A 19,457-nucleotide genomic window follows, 5' to 3' on the forward strand; every position below is an offset into this window, starting at 1 on the left:
ATATAAAGTTCCTTCCCTTTTATGCATGTACTCACAGAGTCGCGCACATATATACAGATAGTGTAAGTTAATGATGAAATATAGTGAATAAGATTAAAGAGGTTAATTTTCGTAATTATACAGTCTATATTCCCCAACCCCAGTCCAAAATAGTGTCTTTTTTCCATGGATATGGTTAACAGTATCTTTTTGAATAGATTATTAAGTCTTATTTTTTGTCATTCATTCGGTACGTGATTGCCGGAGATTTAGATGGCTGACTTGTGTTTCTTTTGATTCTTGTTTTGGTTGATGATAGATTTGTAGAATATAATCTCTGTCTTGGTATAAGACGTTCGTACGAATCGGCGTAAATCCTATTGAAACAAAAGAATCTAATAAACTTAAAACCAATGAATAAAATGCATACTGAGTTATTCAGTTTCTTAACCGAAGGTATGCAACATGCACAATTGAGAAAGACATTCGATCAATATTTATATAACTACAGCGTGTCAGGTTCGTACTCTCCTCTTTTGACCTTTCGTGACCTTGACAAAGAATCCGCGAAAATCAATAGGTTATGTATCACTCAGAAATTTGTCCCATTTTCTTAAATTATCAACCACCAACAACCCCCTCTACCGTCACGCCGTACTTTTAACCAAAGAACTACATACATTAACTCTGGATTCCCCCTACATTTTCAACTCGTATATTTTACAAAGCTTTAAAATGTTGCTTACGAATTTTTTAAAATGCAAATTAGAATTCATTGGTAAATGATTATTAACTTTGATATCAGTGTTGATTAATTAATTGCTTTTAATTTCAACTCCTTTCGGTTAGGGGGTAGAAAAATATGATCATTGAGACCGGGCTTTAAAACGTCATATATTTTAAAATGCTTTAAAACAACCAATTAATTTGTCAAATTATTTTATGAAAGGCGAAGATCAATCTCATCTATTTATAATTGAGTACAAAATTGTTAACTTTCATTTATCAAACTTTATCCTCATTTGCAATTGATCAAAGAGTTAACATAGTTGCCGTGTTTTTGTCTGTAAACATATGTTCCCCCGTGAAACAACAAACGTTTTGATATAAATTTCTAAATAACAATTCATGATACTGTGAAAAGGAATTTGTGTTTCACTGGGGATGTTTTTAAGATATTTTCCGTTTTCCATTGATTGCTATAGTGAAACATATGATTTAACCTAAGTTATAGAATTATCTCTCTTTGTTTTGTCAAATGAATCAACTTTCGTCAACATTTATATTAATATCTATCTTGGCATAAAAATCATTTTAAAATGATAACTTTTAAAAATTGACTGGGAGGCAGGCGGCGAAACAATGCTATTATTCGCAGTTCTTTACAGGTCCATGTTTAGATGTATAAAATATTTACCCCATCACTCTTTACTTCAATTGCCTATTGGTACAAATAGACCTTGCATCAGCTAAGGTTGAGTTTTTATACGCCCGTCTTAAGACGGGACGTATTATGGTATGGCGTTCATGTCCGTCCGTCTGTCCGTCCGTCTGTTAGCTTTTTCGTGTCCGACCCGTAACTTAAATACTACAAGGCCTAGAATCATCAAACTTTGTCTGTAGATACATCTTGGGTAGAAGGTGTGTCGCACATTAAAACCAGGTCACTGTGACTTTTCATTAAGAAGATATCCGTCTGTCCGTCCGTCTGTTAGCTTTTTCGTGTCCGACCCGTAACTTAAATACTACAAGGCCTAGAATCATCAAACTTTGTCTGTAGATACATCTTGGGTAGAAGGTGTGTTGCACATTAAAACCAGGTCACTGTGACTTTTCATTAAGATGATATGGCCATATATGGCAAAAACGTGTCCGGCTCATAACTTGAAAACTATTAGACCTAGAATCACCAAAATTGGTCAACTAATGCATCTTAGGTAGAAGGTGTGTCGCATCCTACTTTAAGGTCACTGTGACATTTAATTAAGTTGATATAAAAAAATGTTTTAATGGGTACAATCTATACTGTTAACAATATGTGACGGGCGTATCATGTGCCGTGGCAGTGCACTTTATTTTCGTAAGTGATCAATGTATTTTGTTAAAGAATACCATTAGAAACTATTTTTACATTCACATGTTCATGCCAAGTTGAATGATGCTATAGGTCATAGTTCTCTCTCTCTCTCTCTCTCTCTCTCTCTCTCTCTCTCTGGATCAATCAATCAAGCAAAAGCAAAGTGGTGCCAAATCATTCAAGAAAATATCTTCTTACATTTTTGAAATAAAGATGTTGTCACCTTTCTACGTACTAAAGCCTTATCGGGGAGTGATATGTACAAAGTGTGTACTCCACCGTAAAGTAAAAATGTTGTTATAGGTTTGATTCACAGTATTCATCGTGTGTTTCCGAGGTTGCAATTTTCTCTTAATGACAAGACATGCCATTAGATTCAAATTTGTTCAGATCAAGGCCGCCGGGGGTGATAGGGTGATTCCCTATTGTTGCCCCAACAATAGGGAATCAAATTTTTACATGCAGATATATAGGAAAATATTCGCCTGAGCTAATGGTTCAATCAAACTTTATATAAATCATCCTTAGGTGAAGACAATTGAAGTTTGTTCAAATGAAGGCTCATGCCATCTTAAAATGGGAGATAATTTAAAAAAATACGGGGTCATTTAAAAATCTTCTCAGAACCACTGGGCTAGAAAAGCTGAAATGTACATGAAAGCTTTCTGACATAGTGAAGATTCACGTTTGTTAAAATCATGATCCCAGGGGTATGTTGGGGCCACAAGAGGAACCAAAGTTTTACATGTGAGCATATAAAAAAAATCTTTAAAACTCATTTTCTCAAGAACCACCTGGGTATAAAAGTGAAAGCTTCCTGGTATAGAGTTTGTTCAGATCATGACCCCGAGGGTAGGGTTGGGCCACATTAGGGCATCAATGTTTGACATGCTGATATGTAGGGATAACTTCTTCTCCAGAACCACTGGGCTAGTTTCAATCAAATTTGATCCAAATCATCCTTAGGTGATGGGGGTTCAAGTTAGTTCAACTAAAACACACTCCAGAGGAGGTACTTTGTATTGGAAGAAGCAGGCAAAATCCTTACTCTATGACATTGTATAATGCATATCTCTTTGTTGATTATTTCGAAGAGTAATGTTTTTGTAATAAGAACTAGCCTCTTTAATACCAATTAAATGAATTGTTATTCATAGGATCTGATACGAATGACATCCATCGACCGCCTACTGGAGAAAATCAAAGTACAGGAAGTACAAAAGAAATTAATTCAACTTCCAAAGGTATGTCCAAATGCACACAAGAACAATCATAATTCACTAAATTATTTTAAGCAGTATAAACTTTTAAAGGAATTTATGAAATCGACAATCATTGAAACAAAAAAACCCATTTAAACTATTTTAGGATGTCTTGTAAATATAAATATATTGAGCTCAATGGCACATTGTCTGGTGATGTTCTTTTTTTTCTTCTTCATGTACTGCGTTTAAGTTTTGTGTTTAAAGTGGTACATGTATAGAGGCCTGGTGGGCCGGGTGTTTGATTTATTTTTACACTGTCTGTTCACATAATGTTTGTGAATATACACATGTCACTATGAATAAATAAACTACTACTACTTATCCCATCTCTGAAATTGTACACTGAGTAACCAAAAGTATTGTAACAAACATGGCTGACGTCATCACAATATATTTATATTACAAATCGTATTTTCCTCTATGAACCAACCAATTTCAGAGCGCGACACAATCCGTTCACATTGACTATGAACGGATTATGAACTTGCTTAAAGCACGCGACTGAGAGAGTGTAATGATTTGAAAAAATAGGACAACTGTTACAAAGATATCGCAAGTCACACCTTTGGATTAAGATTGTAACCTTACGTGGATTATCATCTTAATCTTGCGGTATCCTACCTCCAAAATACAGTGCACCTTGCAATGTTGATAAAATGCAGGGTGAGACGAAATGTGACGTCATGTCTATGTGTTGACGTACGTCACAATAACTACTGTGACAGAGGCTAGGAGTTCGTTTTATGCAACAAAATAGAAGCAATGTAAACAAACGGTGTTTTAGTAAATGAATATAAATATAAGAAATGAACATCACTTTTGAGCTGTTCATGGTCAATTAGCGCGATTCACAGAATTTGCCTCAAATTCAAATCCGTTCATACTGACCATGAACAGCTCAAAAGTGATGTTCATTTCTTAAGTAAATATCATCGGTATGGGAAAAAAAGAACTTTAAGTGAAATAAACATTATTTCCTTAGCATTTTTTCTAGTATTTTGTTGCAAAGCCTTTCTGGATAATACCTTGTCGTGGTATTGAAGATATCGAAGCATACAAGCTATGGATGTATGTGTGAGAGAGACCATTCCAAATTCCTGTCCCTGCAGCTACTAGGTCATCCCAATTTTTAATATCATCAATCTCACGGTAAAGTTTGATTTTGATACAACGCCAGACATTTTCAATGATATTAAGGTCTGGAGACTCTGCAGGGAAGTTGGATTTTGGAACGACGTTTTCTTGCTTTCAAGTATTGGTCTGTCTCGAGGATTGGGGTGGCATAGTCGTCTTGGAAAATGAATTGCTGATCTCCATAAACTTTGACAACAACAGGCCATAAGTGATTATGGAACAGTTCAATACGCTTTGCTGATTTAAGATTTGCATCAACAGGCACAAGAACACCAATACCATCATAGGCAATACACCCCCAAAACATACAACTTACCCTCACGGGCGTTTTGAGTTGGTTCAGACAGTAAGGCTTCCACTTCTCGAACGATTTTCTACCCAAAATTACGTCATTTTGTTCAATGACTACTTGTGTTTCGTCTGACAAAATAAATTTCCGCCACTGTTCAGGTTTCCAATGTCTTTTCCCTTGGCACCACAAAATTCGGCGTTGTTTGTTGACTTTATTGATTGTGAGCGTTTTCTGAATTTTGCCCCTCCTGTATCCTTCCTGGTGTAACCTAATACGAACAGTTCCCCAGCTGTAACCTACCACGAACAGTTCTCCTTGACACATTTGTACCTTCATTCCTATTTAAAGTTGATGTAACGTCTTGAAGAGATTGCCTTCTGTTGGTTTTCAAAATGTGATAAAGTTTCCGATTACCCCTCTCATCTATCACTCGGGGCCTTCCACTCCAGGGGTCGTTTTTAACACTTCCTTTCTGGCGAATTTTTTTGCAAATCCCGTCCGTTCTGTAGTCATTAAATCCTAATGAATTTAGAATTTATCCGTTCCTTTAGGTCCTTTGACAATTCTCTCTTATTCTTCGACATTGTTGTCATTTGATACCTTACCGGAAATCGTCTGCTACTTTGAAGTACAAAAGGTTCCCCCATATAATCCATACCCTAGTTAATTCGCTTACATGACATTATGATGTCATGACCCAAGCTTAGTTTGTTACTCGTCAGCAATAAAAATAAAATTTGGAGCGAGTAAAATGACGTCAGCCATGTTTGTTGCAATACTGTTGGCTACTCCGTGTATAATATATCTGTTTAGTTGTTACTTGTTTCTAATAGGAATGGTACATATATTTTGTAATAAAAATAGTCGCTTTGATGCCCATTAAATGAATAGTTATTTGTAGGATCTGATACAAATGCCATTCATTAGGGATGTGCGGTGCACCGAAAATTTCGGTGCACCACGATTCACACCATTCGATTCGATGCACCGATTACAAATTCCGGATTTCGATTCGGTTCGGTTTAGAGTTTACTTACACCAAAACAACAAATATGGCGTCCGAGTGATGTTGAAAACATGTGTTTTTTTATGCAACAGAGATTTAAATCACTACTGTGTTGAGAGTTAACATTTTCACCACTCATATACCACCAGAATATGGTCCGTAAGATCATTGCAGTTTATCTTTACATGACATAGCATTTCTGTCAGTGGTGGAGTGAAATCAACATCGTAGGTAATGAAACAGATTTGACAGGAGAGATTTCCAAAGACTCAATTGATAGAATTGTTGAATTTTTGCATATCAATAAAAACAATATTATATACATTTTAGATTCACTATAGATTTGTTTAATAATCCAAAACTTATGCAGCACACTAATATAACAAATTTTGATAGACTGTCAGTGTTTTCTTTTTTCTATCAAAGTTATTTATAAAATGCCATTATGAACAGATATGATGCTTACAAATGACGACACATAGTTATATAACCTGAATAAAATCAAATCCAATATGCTACTCATTAAAATTGTTAATTTTTGTGGTGTCATTAGATAAATTGGACCTAACATGAACCGAATCGAAAATAACCGAACCGTGCTGTTCTGAATCGAAACCGAACCGAATCGAGCTAACCCTGAATCGTCCCAGCCCTACCATTCATCGACCGCCTGCTGAGAAAAACAAAGTTCTGAAAGAACAAAAAAAATTGATTCAATCCCTAAAGGCATGTAAAAATATATAATAACAATCACCATAATTTTCGAAATCATTTTAAATTATATAAACTCTTATTTAGAATAACTAGTACGAGGGGAATTAAAAAATGTAGACTTTTGCCATAACTTTTTCTGAACATTTTACATCCAAGATTGGTAGATATAAACAGACAATAAATGATTTTGATTATAGTGAAGAAAATTCAGATATATTACGACATATAAATGATATAAATAAAAGAACAAAATCAGTTCACGACGCATGGTAAAATTTTGTTATTTACAAAAATGCAGTATCTGTCAATTGTCAAATCTCTCAAAAATGGCACTAAAACAGAATAAAAGATTTACGTTCTTGTAAAGAATTATTTCACCATTTTATAAGCGATTGATGGAATATTGTTTAACATCCCTCTCGAGACTCATTTACTCACATGGAGACGTCACCAATGCCGGTGAAGGGCTGTACAATTTAGGCCTATGTATCGCGTCACATTTGCTGTGACACGGAACCTCACTTTTAGCGGTCTCATCCGAATGACCATTTAATCGATTACTGAAGGCAGGTAGTTCTCTTTCGACATTGACATTGGAGAGACGATTTTGATCGAAAAAGGGGGGGGGGGTGTCTAACAAACGTGTTTGACTTAAATTCAAATGTCTGATCGAATCTTGATATTTTTCTCCAATTTGTCAATGTCTTAAAGACACCGCCTGATAGAAAACAAAGTTGTTATACTCCAGATATGTTATCTGTAAATAAGATAAACTTTTAGATTAAAGAATATTATTATTACAAATATCGTGTTCAGTGTAATTAATGTAAATGAATCGGTGATTTCAATACATATAATACACTAAAATTTGTTTCGTTTTAAAATATGGAGTAGATACAAAAATAATATTTTGATATAGTTGTCTCATCATGATAATGTAACCACGCGTATGGTTTAAACCGAGAGAGGTTGAAAGAACACTTTGGGATTCTTCTTCCCGTAACAACGTTTAGGAAATTTAAAATCAACAGGTTGATAAATACTGGAAATTGAAATGCATGAATATGTGTGACAAAGGTAAAAACCAAAACCAAATCTCAACTATAGTTGTTCTAGACAGTGATATTAACGAAAATGCGAGAAGAAACTGTGTAATTGTATTCTCCGTCATAATATATGCATACTTTGTTCTGATATCAAATGCGTTATTAAAGATGTATGCAAACTGGTGAGCTGTGTATAGCTTAAAATTAATAAAGAAATGAAATTGAACTAATTTTCAGTATATTCCTTTAGTTTATGCTTTGTAATATTGTTCGATAGGTTTAATTACTTATAATGACTTACAATGTTGGTGAAATTATTAACTTAAAACCTTCCAAACATCGATCGCGCAATTAATTAAACAATGAACAATTTGTAGCAAACTCGCACTTACAGCAACCCCCAGTTTATGGTTAACAACCGTCAGGTAGGGGTACATATATATAGACACACATTCTTGTACATTCCATTTTGCGTATGTGCAAATAATAACTTTAACATTTTGCCGCTCCATTGACCACAGATCGACGGTACAATGAGTATATATCGCCGTTACAAGTTTTCTAATTTTGTGTTTCGTTTTGATTTTCATTTATTTATCTTTTTTTTTTTTGCAAAATTTTTAGGGCGGCGAACGTCAACCCTTTCCCGACGCCCTTGTCCATGAAGGTAAAAAAAAAAACCCTACAAACTCAATCGGGAAATCACGGAGCTGCGAATGACCACAGAATTTTGTGTCGCACTCCTGAAATCTCCAATACAAATTGTTAAAATACTTGAAGAAGCAAATAATATGTCAAAAGTGAAGTCTTGCTTTAATGTATGGATGACATAGAGGATTTCCTTGTGGTAGAGACTCTATATTGGATGACGAACATCTTTGTAGTAAACGATTCATTTGTGAAGAACTTGTCAAAAGGGTAAGTAATGTTATGGAAAATGATGTCCGCGTCACTGTCGTGGAATTATCAGATATATTTGATGCTACGTGTAGCCATGGCACCGTCTTCATTATTCTTACTGAACATTTTGAAATGAGAAAAGTTGCAGCCCGCTAGATACCTAGACGATAAAGCTAGAAGGCGCCACAGGCTGTGTGTGAAATTTTGAGAAACTGTGAAACGCGACACTGTGACGTTGTCTTTTTAACGTAACGATGCTCCATGGCGAAAGAACACACTGTTTTTAAAATTATATATCACAAATACTGTATGATCAAATAGAATTAAACCTCCCAGATCGATAAAATAAATGATTTTAAATTTTAAATCCAATAATGTGTTCATTTTTACTTATATATATATATATATATATATATATATATATATTATATATGATACCCATTTCCGGCCCTACCCGGGGTTGATATATATATATATATATGGTAAAATATTAAATAAAATATGACAACACGTTTTAAAACGTAAGAAAGCGCTTACGTTTTACAACGTATTGTCACATTTTATTTAATATTTTACCTATTGATTACCGGACATTGAGACAATTTTTCATATTTGGATATATATATATATATATATATATATATATATATATATATATATATATATATACATGAAAGACAATGTCTATATTTTTTTAAGTGACCCTCGTAAATAGAATTAAATATATAACATGCGAAATGGGATTGTTTCATCAAAATTGCTCAATGTTAGCCATATTCATACTCTGACATCGTTATTGATGAAAGCTCGTTGCTGTTCTGGTGAATTAACATTTATCCTTTTTATTTATATCAAATATTTATTTATGCTGTTGTAATTATCTGAGATAATTAGTAAATTTTTGGTAGTTTATTCGACAGAAATCCGTAATATTGCATTTTGGTAATGCTGAAAGAATTGATATATTGTTTATTATCTGCTGATGTTCACATTATCCCATACACTTTAGTTTCTATTGCATTTCAGTCTTCCCAATGTGACATTAGATAACAGGAGCAATGTTGAAATATATTATCTTTCTTCACAGGACAGCGTGTACACGTGAATATGGCGAACTTATCTTTCATAGAAAGGATGGCAAAATCACTTTCATCTGGAAATGTCGTGGTACTTACTGGAGTACCAGGAAGTGGAAAGACTTTTCTCGCCCAGAAAACTGGTATGTCTGCTTGTCAAAATATCACAGGAGCAAATTTACGGCCCGTGGACTTCAAATACTTGAACGAAATAGACAAGGACAAGTCGGAAGACAAGAAACTTTTCCTTATACTGGATGAGTATATCAAAAGCTGGTTCAATAAAAACATTACTGATGTTTTACTCAAAAAACTCGAAAATGCAATAGCAGCAGGAAAAGGGGAGACTTCTGCATTGGTATGTGTGCCAGCCACTGTGTTAGATCATGTGAAAAAGTTCCTAAAGTACAGTGCTTTGAAATATAAAATTTATGATCTAAGAGTAGATTGGTACACCGAAGAAGACTGGGGAGCAATATTCGACAGTCATATGCAAAGTAGAAAGGAATGGCTTAGGGATAAAAAATACCAGCAAAGGGACATCGATAAATACAGAGAGGTTTACATTAAATGCAAAGCTGGAGATATAGGAAAAGCGACAATACCGTCTCTCCTATTTGAAAACGCGTCTTACCTAAAGCGTGCTTCAGAATTCCTCAAGAACCAATATGGCTTGATATTGTGGCGAGTTACTGATTTATCGGAATCGAGTAGCGAACATAATGTTCGTCATTTTGCAGTTCTCGTAATTCTCATGTTACACAATGGAAAAACAAACATTGAAGATATAAACAAAAATATGCTCACTGAAGTATGCCAAGTTTTCAAAGTGGAGAATTTTGCATTATCTGACGACTTACAACACGAAGACATGGAACAGTATGGGAACATTGTCTCAATACGCAGCAGAGAAACAGTTCGTGTCACATTTGATGTTGTTTGGAAGAAGAGAAAAGCTATTATCCTCAAATACTGTGACGATGAACTGTTTTTGGAACGTGTCTCTTTACGTGGAGTGGGAAAAGATGATCTCCTCGCAATAAACGAACGGTTTCAGTCGATGATATCAGCTGGGACACCGTTCGTAGGGGAACACAGTATCTTGGAAGAATTGCGATCGAAATGTTCTTTTTTGAAAATATAACCGCGTTTTTAACAAATGAAGATATGTTTTGATAGCTCTTAATGAGTAGTTTGTGTAGTTGTTCAGTCTGTGATCAATATTTGACAGCGTTACTTATTTTCATAGGTCTATTAATGTGTGTTTTCATATTCCTATAATTTATATGCATATGAATGCATGTTTGACTGAAATTCCACTGAGCTACCGTGGTACGTTTATTAGTGGGTTTTTTTTTTATATTCCTTATATTTGCATGCTTACAAATATTTGGTGCCCAAAAAGTTATTGAAATAATGTATCCTCTGAAACAACAGTGTTTTCATTGTATTTGTATGTTAGATGGTTGAATCAGCTACCAATAAAGTTGTGTTATTGCATAACCAGTCAGTTATGGCTATCTGTATCCTAACTATCAATACGTTTTAGAACGGCTAATTTGCAATAAATAGGATAGACACTGTGGAGGTCGGACAGAGAAACAATGAAACAAGCCAGGGAAAGTTTGAAGAAAAAATTTTACTCGCCGTAAGCTGTCATTTAGAAAGTAAAACCAATATAGTGGAACATTTTATTTAACATTTAAGTTATACATAAAGCTATCATGAATGTATACTTTTTTTTTTACATATATGAACCATACACGTCTACTGAAAAATAGTTACAAGTGTGATCCAATATTTTAATGTATATAATCACTCATCCGGATAATATAGGTCAGTAGTAACGAAGGATGAAAGTCTTGATGAATATGTAATTAACTACTATGATTTAACCAGACTTTTAACATCCGGCTGATGTAATCTCCGCTAGCTAATGCAGTCCGATAACATTACCTGTGTGAGTAGCACAACTAATGTGATCCTTAGTACATTAATGGTCGCGAATGCACCCGCTAATGCATTCCCTTTCCAATGCACAAGTGATTGATGATGTAGATATCAATAATAATATAATATATGTCTTGTTGTATGACTCTATTACCAAACTGAGTTTGGGAGAGCACTTTTTAAAGTGGGATTACATTCGCTGTAGGGCAAACACGACCCCTGGGTATACTAGAGGTGGGATAAGGTGTCTAGGAGGAGAAAGCATCTCCTGTCGACCGTTCACACCCGCCGTGACCCCCCCCCCCCGCCCTGGTTAATCATATATCAAGCCCATTCTTATTACAATTCATTTAGCATGGATTTAGCAGTAACAAGGTCATCATCGAAAGTGAAAATAATCATTAATCTGTTATTTGATACCATGATCTAAATTTTAACTCTCTGCCTTCCAATAATGCAATTTTATTAGCTCTTCGGAGCCGAAGGCTCAAAGAGCTAATGCTATGGCCATTTGTGCGGTGTGCGTAAACTTTTTAGAAAAAGGGCTATAACTCAAGAACCCCTTGGCCAATTTTTTTTCAAATTTGTTACAGGGTATCATTGGCCCAAGGGCTTTCATACATACTAAATAGAGGAATGTGACCCTTTAACAAGGGGATATAATCAGGAAAATACAAACAAAAGTAGTGGTTGCTAAAAAATCTTCTTCTCAAGAACCACTGGGTAGATTATCACCAAACTTACACATAAGGATGAGGATATGTTGTAGATTAAAAATTGTTCAAGGCATTACCCTGGGGCAAAGGGCGTGGTCTCAAGGTCACTTCAAAGTTGACCTAAATTTATGTTTCCTTAAATCTTTGATATTTTAGTCATTATAAGGACTAGGATAATCAAATTTTGACAGTTGATGTATCTTAGGACCTTGTGTCAAGTTGTCTCAAAAGTAGGTCACGGTGACCTACTTTTTGAATTTTGCAGGTATTTATTTTAAAATTAATTTTGATGCATATCTTGGACACTTTGAAGCCTATGATCATCAAAACTTGTCAGTTGGTGGATCATGGGACCTTGAAATGCGTCAACTGAAAAATAGGTCACCGTGACCGACTTTCTGAATTTTATGACTTATCATTTATAGATATATTTTAAGTTGTTATTTCAAATACCGAGAGGTTTAGAATCATCAAATCTTGTAACTTGATGCATCTTGAGGGATTGAAACATATTTATAAAAAAGTAGGTCACAGTGACCTACTTTTTGAATTTTGCAGATATTCAAATTTCACATTTTCAATTTTAGATGCATATTTTGGGCACTGTAAAACCTAGGATCATCAAACTTTGTCAGTTGATGCGTCTTCAGTCTTCGGTTTGTGTCGACCCTTTACTTAGCTACAAATATTTCCATCGTTGATTTCGAGTTCGTCAGCTAAGAGGAAATCACGGGATTCATAATTATGTAACATGGACAATAAGAGTTATTCACATTTTACCAGAAATCAAAAAATGTGTAGTTTGAAAACAGTACTTGATGTTAGTATCTTTTTCTCAATTTGAACAGCTAATTCTTTGATTTCCAAATATAAGACAGTTTTGTTATTGTTGATTATCGTTTGTTTTGAAAGAAGAAAAAACCCATCGCAGGTATAATGACCATGCACAGTGTACATCGATTACGTGATATTTTCCGGCTTCCGGCGGTTTTTTGGTTGTGTGTTGTTGTTTTTTTTACATGTACAGGATCATGAATACAAGTAATAGAAAATAGAAAATACTAAACACATTTCCAAAGCAACAGTACTATCATTCTACGTGAAATTAATTCAATAATAAACATCAGTTCATTATTTATAGTTTTAACACAAGTTAAAACAAACACATGAAAGACGCATATTTATCTATATCATCACATGCAGCATTTATAAAAAGAGGGGGGGGGGGCTATAGTGCTCATAGTGCCATAGTAAACCTAACACACATTGACACTTTACAAGATTATATGTTCATATGAGAAAAAAGTTATACAAATATAAATAAATCATTTGTAGAGGATATGAAAGTATTCCATAAGAACTACCCAAAGGGTCCTTCTTGCACTCCAAAAAGTCCATTTTGACCCGGGTAGTCATGTAAAAGGGAAGGCAGATCCTTTCCCTTTACTTTATTTGTACATGATATAAATAATATGCAATATAATTTGTAATATAAATATATAAGATAATAATTTTTTTTTTTACAATATTATCAAGAATATGTGAAAACGATACCTTGTTTAATCTTTTGTATATAAGTACTGTTATTACATTGAATTCAAAGACTCCCTTTTTACATGATTTCGAATGTATAACTTTCACTTTCATATAAGCTTGTATTGTATTTCTCGTAGTTTTTTCTTTCTTCTACATCCTGCGATATGTAATAGGGAATACATATTGTTATATAGATGGAGCTTAGTCAGGGCCCCATCCCTGGCAGCTTTCCACACCTTTTTCTATCGTTTAGTCTATTTGTTACATGTATATGTTATAGTGATAGGTCTGGGAAATGAAAATGTCATAAAGCTAAAATAAAAACATTGATACTTTCAGGAAACATTCCTTTTAACATAGGTTAAAACATATGTAAAAATGAAAGAATTCATTGGTCATTCATTTATCAGGAGGTGAAAATGTATTTCCTGTGGTGAATGAAAGGTGAAGATAACGAACAGTGATGTTTGATAGCCTTCTAAAAATAGCAAACCTGTTCATAAGCAGTCGATATTCTACTTCATATGAAAGTAAAAGTTTTAACTTTAATTTGATATAACATTTGTATCACTCCCTCTTTTTGTATCAATCCTAAACACCATCTGAAATACTTATACTATTTATTACGGGAGATTCATATAAGTGGGGTTATTACATGTATGACAACCGTAGCATCACAGTTACCGTAAAACCCAGATATAAATAAATAAATGTTTATTCGGTATATACATACATACTTACATAAATACCAAGGATAACCCATGACAGCTCGAAAGCTTATTTCCAATGGGGTCGTTTCATGCACGGATGTTTACGCTAGGGGTCATTTATGTGGGAGCCGATCACGGGGATCGAACTCGGGTCACAGCGGTGAGAAGCGAAAGCGTTACCTCTGCGCTATCCGGATAATGATATTTTCATTATGAATTACAGATGCTGTTAATTACAAAATATGTAAAAATAAAAAACTTGCATTGAAGCATCAATTTTCAATGATCCATGCATTCACTACTTTAAATTGGTCTCAATCTGTATGAAACAGTTATGATAAAGAGACCCCAACTACCAACCATTGCATATACCTGAAAAGCTGAACGCACATGGGGTAAATTAGGGCATAAATGTATTTCTGAAATTATCTGATTGTTATTATGACTATCCAGCCTTGATTATTGTCAAATATCAATTTGTATTTTATGCATTTTTCATTTCAGAATACTATTTCCTAATGGTATAGAATTAACATCTGCAAATGGATTATAACTCCTTACTAATAATAAACTCTCGGCATATCCATGGCAAACTGTCAGTGCTTCACAAATACCGGAAACTTCGTTGTCGATTTATTTAAAACATACCAATACATACGTTTATGCGTGGGGCATGACATGTACAAAATTGGGAGAAAAAGATGTATAAATTCCATATTATGCACTATGTGTATAAAAAAGAAATACAATTATTTCCAGTATTCTATCTTTTCATACTTCAAAAACATACTCTGCTGCTAAATATGCCAGAAGTGGTATAAATCAAATGTGGATTCTAAACTATCTAAAGAAATTTTAGAAGACTTGAAATCGCAAAGCTTTTCTCAAATCAACAACAACAAAACGTATGCCTTTTAAACACTTTACATGAATTTATTCAAAAACTTCTACGTGAGAAGAAAAAATCTTTCGCTGTGACCTTCAATTCGACTTTTAGATATATCTATGACGTTTTGTCTATTAACAATGATAGCTTTCATTCATATGTCGATTTGATATATCCCTGTGAGCTCGAAATAAAGGACACCACAGAGTCGTCCACTTCTGCTTCATACTTAGATATTTTATTGAAAGTAGACATTAACGGCAAACTGACAACTCAACTGTATGACAAACGGGATGATTTCAGCTTCTCCATCGTCAACTTCCCACATTTATGTAGCAATATTCCATTATCACCTGCATATGGTGTTTATATATCTCAAATGATTCGATATGCAAGAGCTTGTTCTGGGTATAGTCAGTTTTTAAATCGAGGTAAGCTACTGACAAACAAGTTGATGATACAGGGATTTCAACAGTCTCGATTGAAGTCAGCATTTCGCAAATTCTATGGTCGTTATAACGATCTAGTTCGTCAATACAACCTCGCATTGGGTCAAATGCTGTCTGAAGTGTTTCATACCGTTTGTTAAGCCGTTCTTGGCACACTGATTTTGACTGCGGATAACTCCGTTTACCTGATCAGGATATGGGGCTCACAGCGGGTGTGACCGGTCAACAGGGGATGCTTACTCCTCCTAGGTACCTGATCCCACTTCTGGTGTGTCCAGGGGTCCGTGTTTGCCCAACTATCTATTTTGTATTGCTTGTAGGAGTTATGAGATTGATCACTGTTCGTTGTCTTCACCTTGCACATGACCATTGGTCTTTGGTGATCAGGTCTCCCAACAGACTGTTGGAATTCCCATGAGCACCAATTGTGCTCTTATTGTTAGCTGACCTATTGTTATATTCTTATGAAGCAGAATTTGTTAAAAAACTTATACTTGAGAAGACAAAAATATCTTGCTGTGGCCTTCAATGCGACATTTAGATATATCGACGACGTTCCATCTATTAACAATAATAAGTTTCATCCATGAGTCGATTCGATATATTCCCGTGAGCTCGAAATAAAAGACACCACCGAGTCGTTCACTTCTGCTTCATACTTAGATATTTTATTGAAATTAGATATCAACGACAAACTAACAACTCAACTTTATGACAAACGGGATGATTTCAGCTTCTCCATCGTCAACTTCCCTTATTTATGTAACAGTATGCCATTATTACCTGTATATGTTGTTTATATCTCTCAACTGATTCGATACGCAAGAACTTATTCTGCGTATGATCAGTTTTTAAATCGAGGCAGGCTACTGATAAACATGTTGATGGTGCAGGGGTTTTAACAGTCTCGTGTCAGCATTTCTGAAATTATATGGCCAATATATATGATCGAGTTTGCCAATACAACCTACACGTATCATTGGGTCAAATGTTGTCTGAAGTGTTTCATACCGATTGTGAGGTCGTTCTTGGCACATTGATTTTGACTACGGAATCCCCGTTTACCCAATCAAGACATAGGGCTCACGGCGGGTGCGATCGGTCGACAGGGAATGCTTACTCCTCCTGGTCACCTGATCCCACCTTGGTCTGTGTTTGCCCAGTTCTTAGTAAGTCCCCTACCGACGAAGTCGAAGGGGACTTTAGGTTTGCGCCCTGTCCGTCTGTCAGTCCTACAAATCAGTTTTCCTGACTTTTTTATGTGCTTGCAGATATTCATTTGATATTTGGTACATCGCTTTGCCATAACAAGTTACAGATTAAGATCGAATTTTGTCTCGGTCCGTTGATTTTTCACTAAATCATGGCCCTTGGACTTAGAAATAGCATGAATTATTAGTTTTCCGGACTTTTTTATGTGCTTGCAGATATTCATTTGATATTTGGTACATTGCTTAGCCATAACAAGTTCAAATTCGAATCTCGTATCGGTCTAGGACCTCCTTGGCCGAGTGGTTAGAGCATCGCGCTCAAAATCACACGGCCTCCCACCTCTGTCGGAGCGGGTTGGAATCCCGCTCGAGCCGGTAAGTGAGAAAATTTCCCAGTTTACTTTCGGAAGGTCGGTGGTCTCTTTCCAGGTACATTGTATCTGGGTTGTCTCTTCCACCAATAAAAACTGGGTGCCAACAGATAACTGAACAATTGTTGAGTTTGGCGGAAAACATCAATCAATCAATGGAAAAATACATGAATTGTAAATTTTCCTAACTTTTTTTGTTGTGCTTACAGATATTCATTACATCATGATGATTGCTTTGCCATAACAAGTTGCAGATCAATTTTGAAGTTTTCCTGGGCTAGTCTTTGTACCTGAATAATAGTTGATTTCCAACTATTCCTATCATGGTTTTCCAATCTTCCCTTTTACCATAACCTTAGTCTCATAATGAACTTCGAATATTGTTGCGGTCCAATAATTTTTGCCTCAGGTAAGGGACTATGTATTGCTATACAATACTCTCAGAATGCTTGTTTTGTATTCTTTGTAGGAGATATGAAATTGATTACTGTTTGTTATATTTACCTTTTATCATTATGAAGTTTAAATTTCATAACGGAAACTGTAGTGAAAGAAAAATGCTGTATTAAAGCTGACATGAATTAATAAATACGTACACCTTTCTCATCTTATCCGCCATATTTCTCTCAGGTAGCCTAATTTACTCTACCCGTATATACCCCAAATATGATTGTCACACCTGAGTGATTTTTCTAGGTGGACTCGACCAGTGCACATCTCCGATAATAATATATAGGGAATGCGAAACAAATAAAATAACATTTTAAAACATTATGCTTTGCTCAAAATTACAAAATATTTATTGTATAACAATGCAACATTCGAAAGTTTAGATAATTTAGAAAAGATGCAAAAAAAAAGAAGAAGCTTTTCTTGCATACTTGCAAGTGCATGCAAGTATTTGCAGTTTCTTATGAAATAAATGCGGAGAAATCATTTGACAATTACATACTGATAGAGTGGAATAAGCAAAGAGCATAAAAGATATTATTTATATCAATTCTTGCAAAATACAGGTCCATGCCATATGTATAATATGTAATGCACGTGGCATATTCGCCAAAAAAACTCGTATCAAATACGGACGTCTATTCAACAGGTATCGGAGATGTTAGATTCTCTTTATTCTGATAAATCCACGAAACAAAATGATAAACTCCATTTGTATCTCGTTAGAACTTTACAACAAGTTGTCATTCCATTATACAGACTGCGACACACTTCACCCGTGCCAAATAGGGTGTATTCAATCGGGGGAGATGTCAGAGTCGAAAATTTTTCCTGTATTGAATGCTTGTCTGGTCGAGGTTTTGCAGTTTATAGAAATCGGGAATCTAATCATATACACTGAGCATCTGGTTGGATATATTGCGTGCTCAATTCAAAATTTATCGATGATCATATACAAACTTGGATATACAAATAAGGGAATAATGATCGAAAATATACATCTGTTTAAAAATGCGGGCATTACATTTGCAATCCATAATAAACAGTTGATTACACAAAGACACATATAAAAGGAAATGTATCAACGAAAATATAGTTTTATTGTTTCTTTGGGAACCACATAATTATTTACGGTCTCCGTATGTCCATATTCATTGATTGGACGAGAGAGAGAGAGAGAGAGAGAGAGAGAGAGAGAGAGAGATTGTCCTACTTCGATGTACAATATATCATTTCACAGAAGGAAAAAAAAATTGATCACTGATATAATGGTAAGCTTACAAGCATTAAAAATGTTCAGCTATTTAAAAATTTGTTATTGACAATATATTAAAAACTTGCAGGAGTTGATGCTTATAATTGAATTCATTACAAATTAAAAAAAAAAATATATCAGTTTTAACTGTGCTTGTAGAAAATACTGACTTTGTATGTTAGAATAACGGAAAAAAGTAAATTGTCAAAAAAGTGGGGAGAGCAGACCAGCCCAGCCTCCCTGCCCACCCCAACCCCCTGTATACGTGCCTGAAACAACATCAATTCGTGTTGAAAGAATGGTGCATATCTGCATTTTATTAAATTCCAAAGGAGATCGGATTTATGTGTTCCCCTATTGATTATTTTGTATGCAAGATTCGTTCCCGAATTTAGAATCATGCTTTCAGTCAGAGCAGAAATAAAATCATTTTG

General features: G+C 34.8%; 1 long non-coding RNA gene across 1 annotated transcript; it reads left to right on the forward strand.

The window, feature by feature from the left end:
- Positions 1-3,054: 3,054 nt before the first annotated feature.
- On the forward strand, positions 3,055-8,782 carry LOC130050021 (uncharacterized). The gene is made up of 2 exons (XR_008798404.1): positions 3,055-3,300; positions 8,138-8,782. It is a non-coding gene; the product is annotated as an uncharacterized LOC130050021 (long non-coding RNA).
- Positions 8,783-19,457: the final 10,675 nt, after the last annotated feature.

This window comes from Ostrea edulis, chromosome 1 (assembly GCF_947568905.1).
Source record: "Ostrea edulis chromosome 1, xbOstEdul1.1, whole genome shotgun sequence".
NCBI lineage: Eukaryota > Metazoa > Mollusca > Bivalvia > Ostreida > Ostreidae > Ostrea > Ostrea edulis.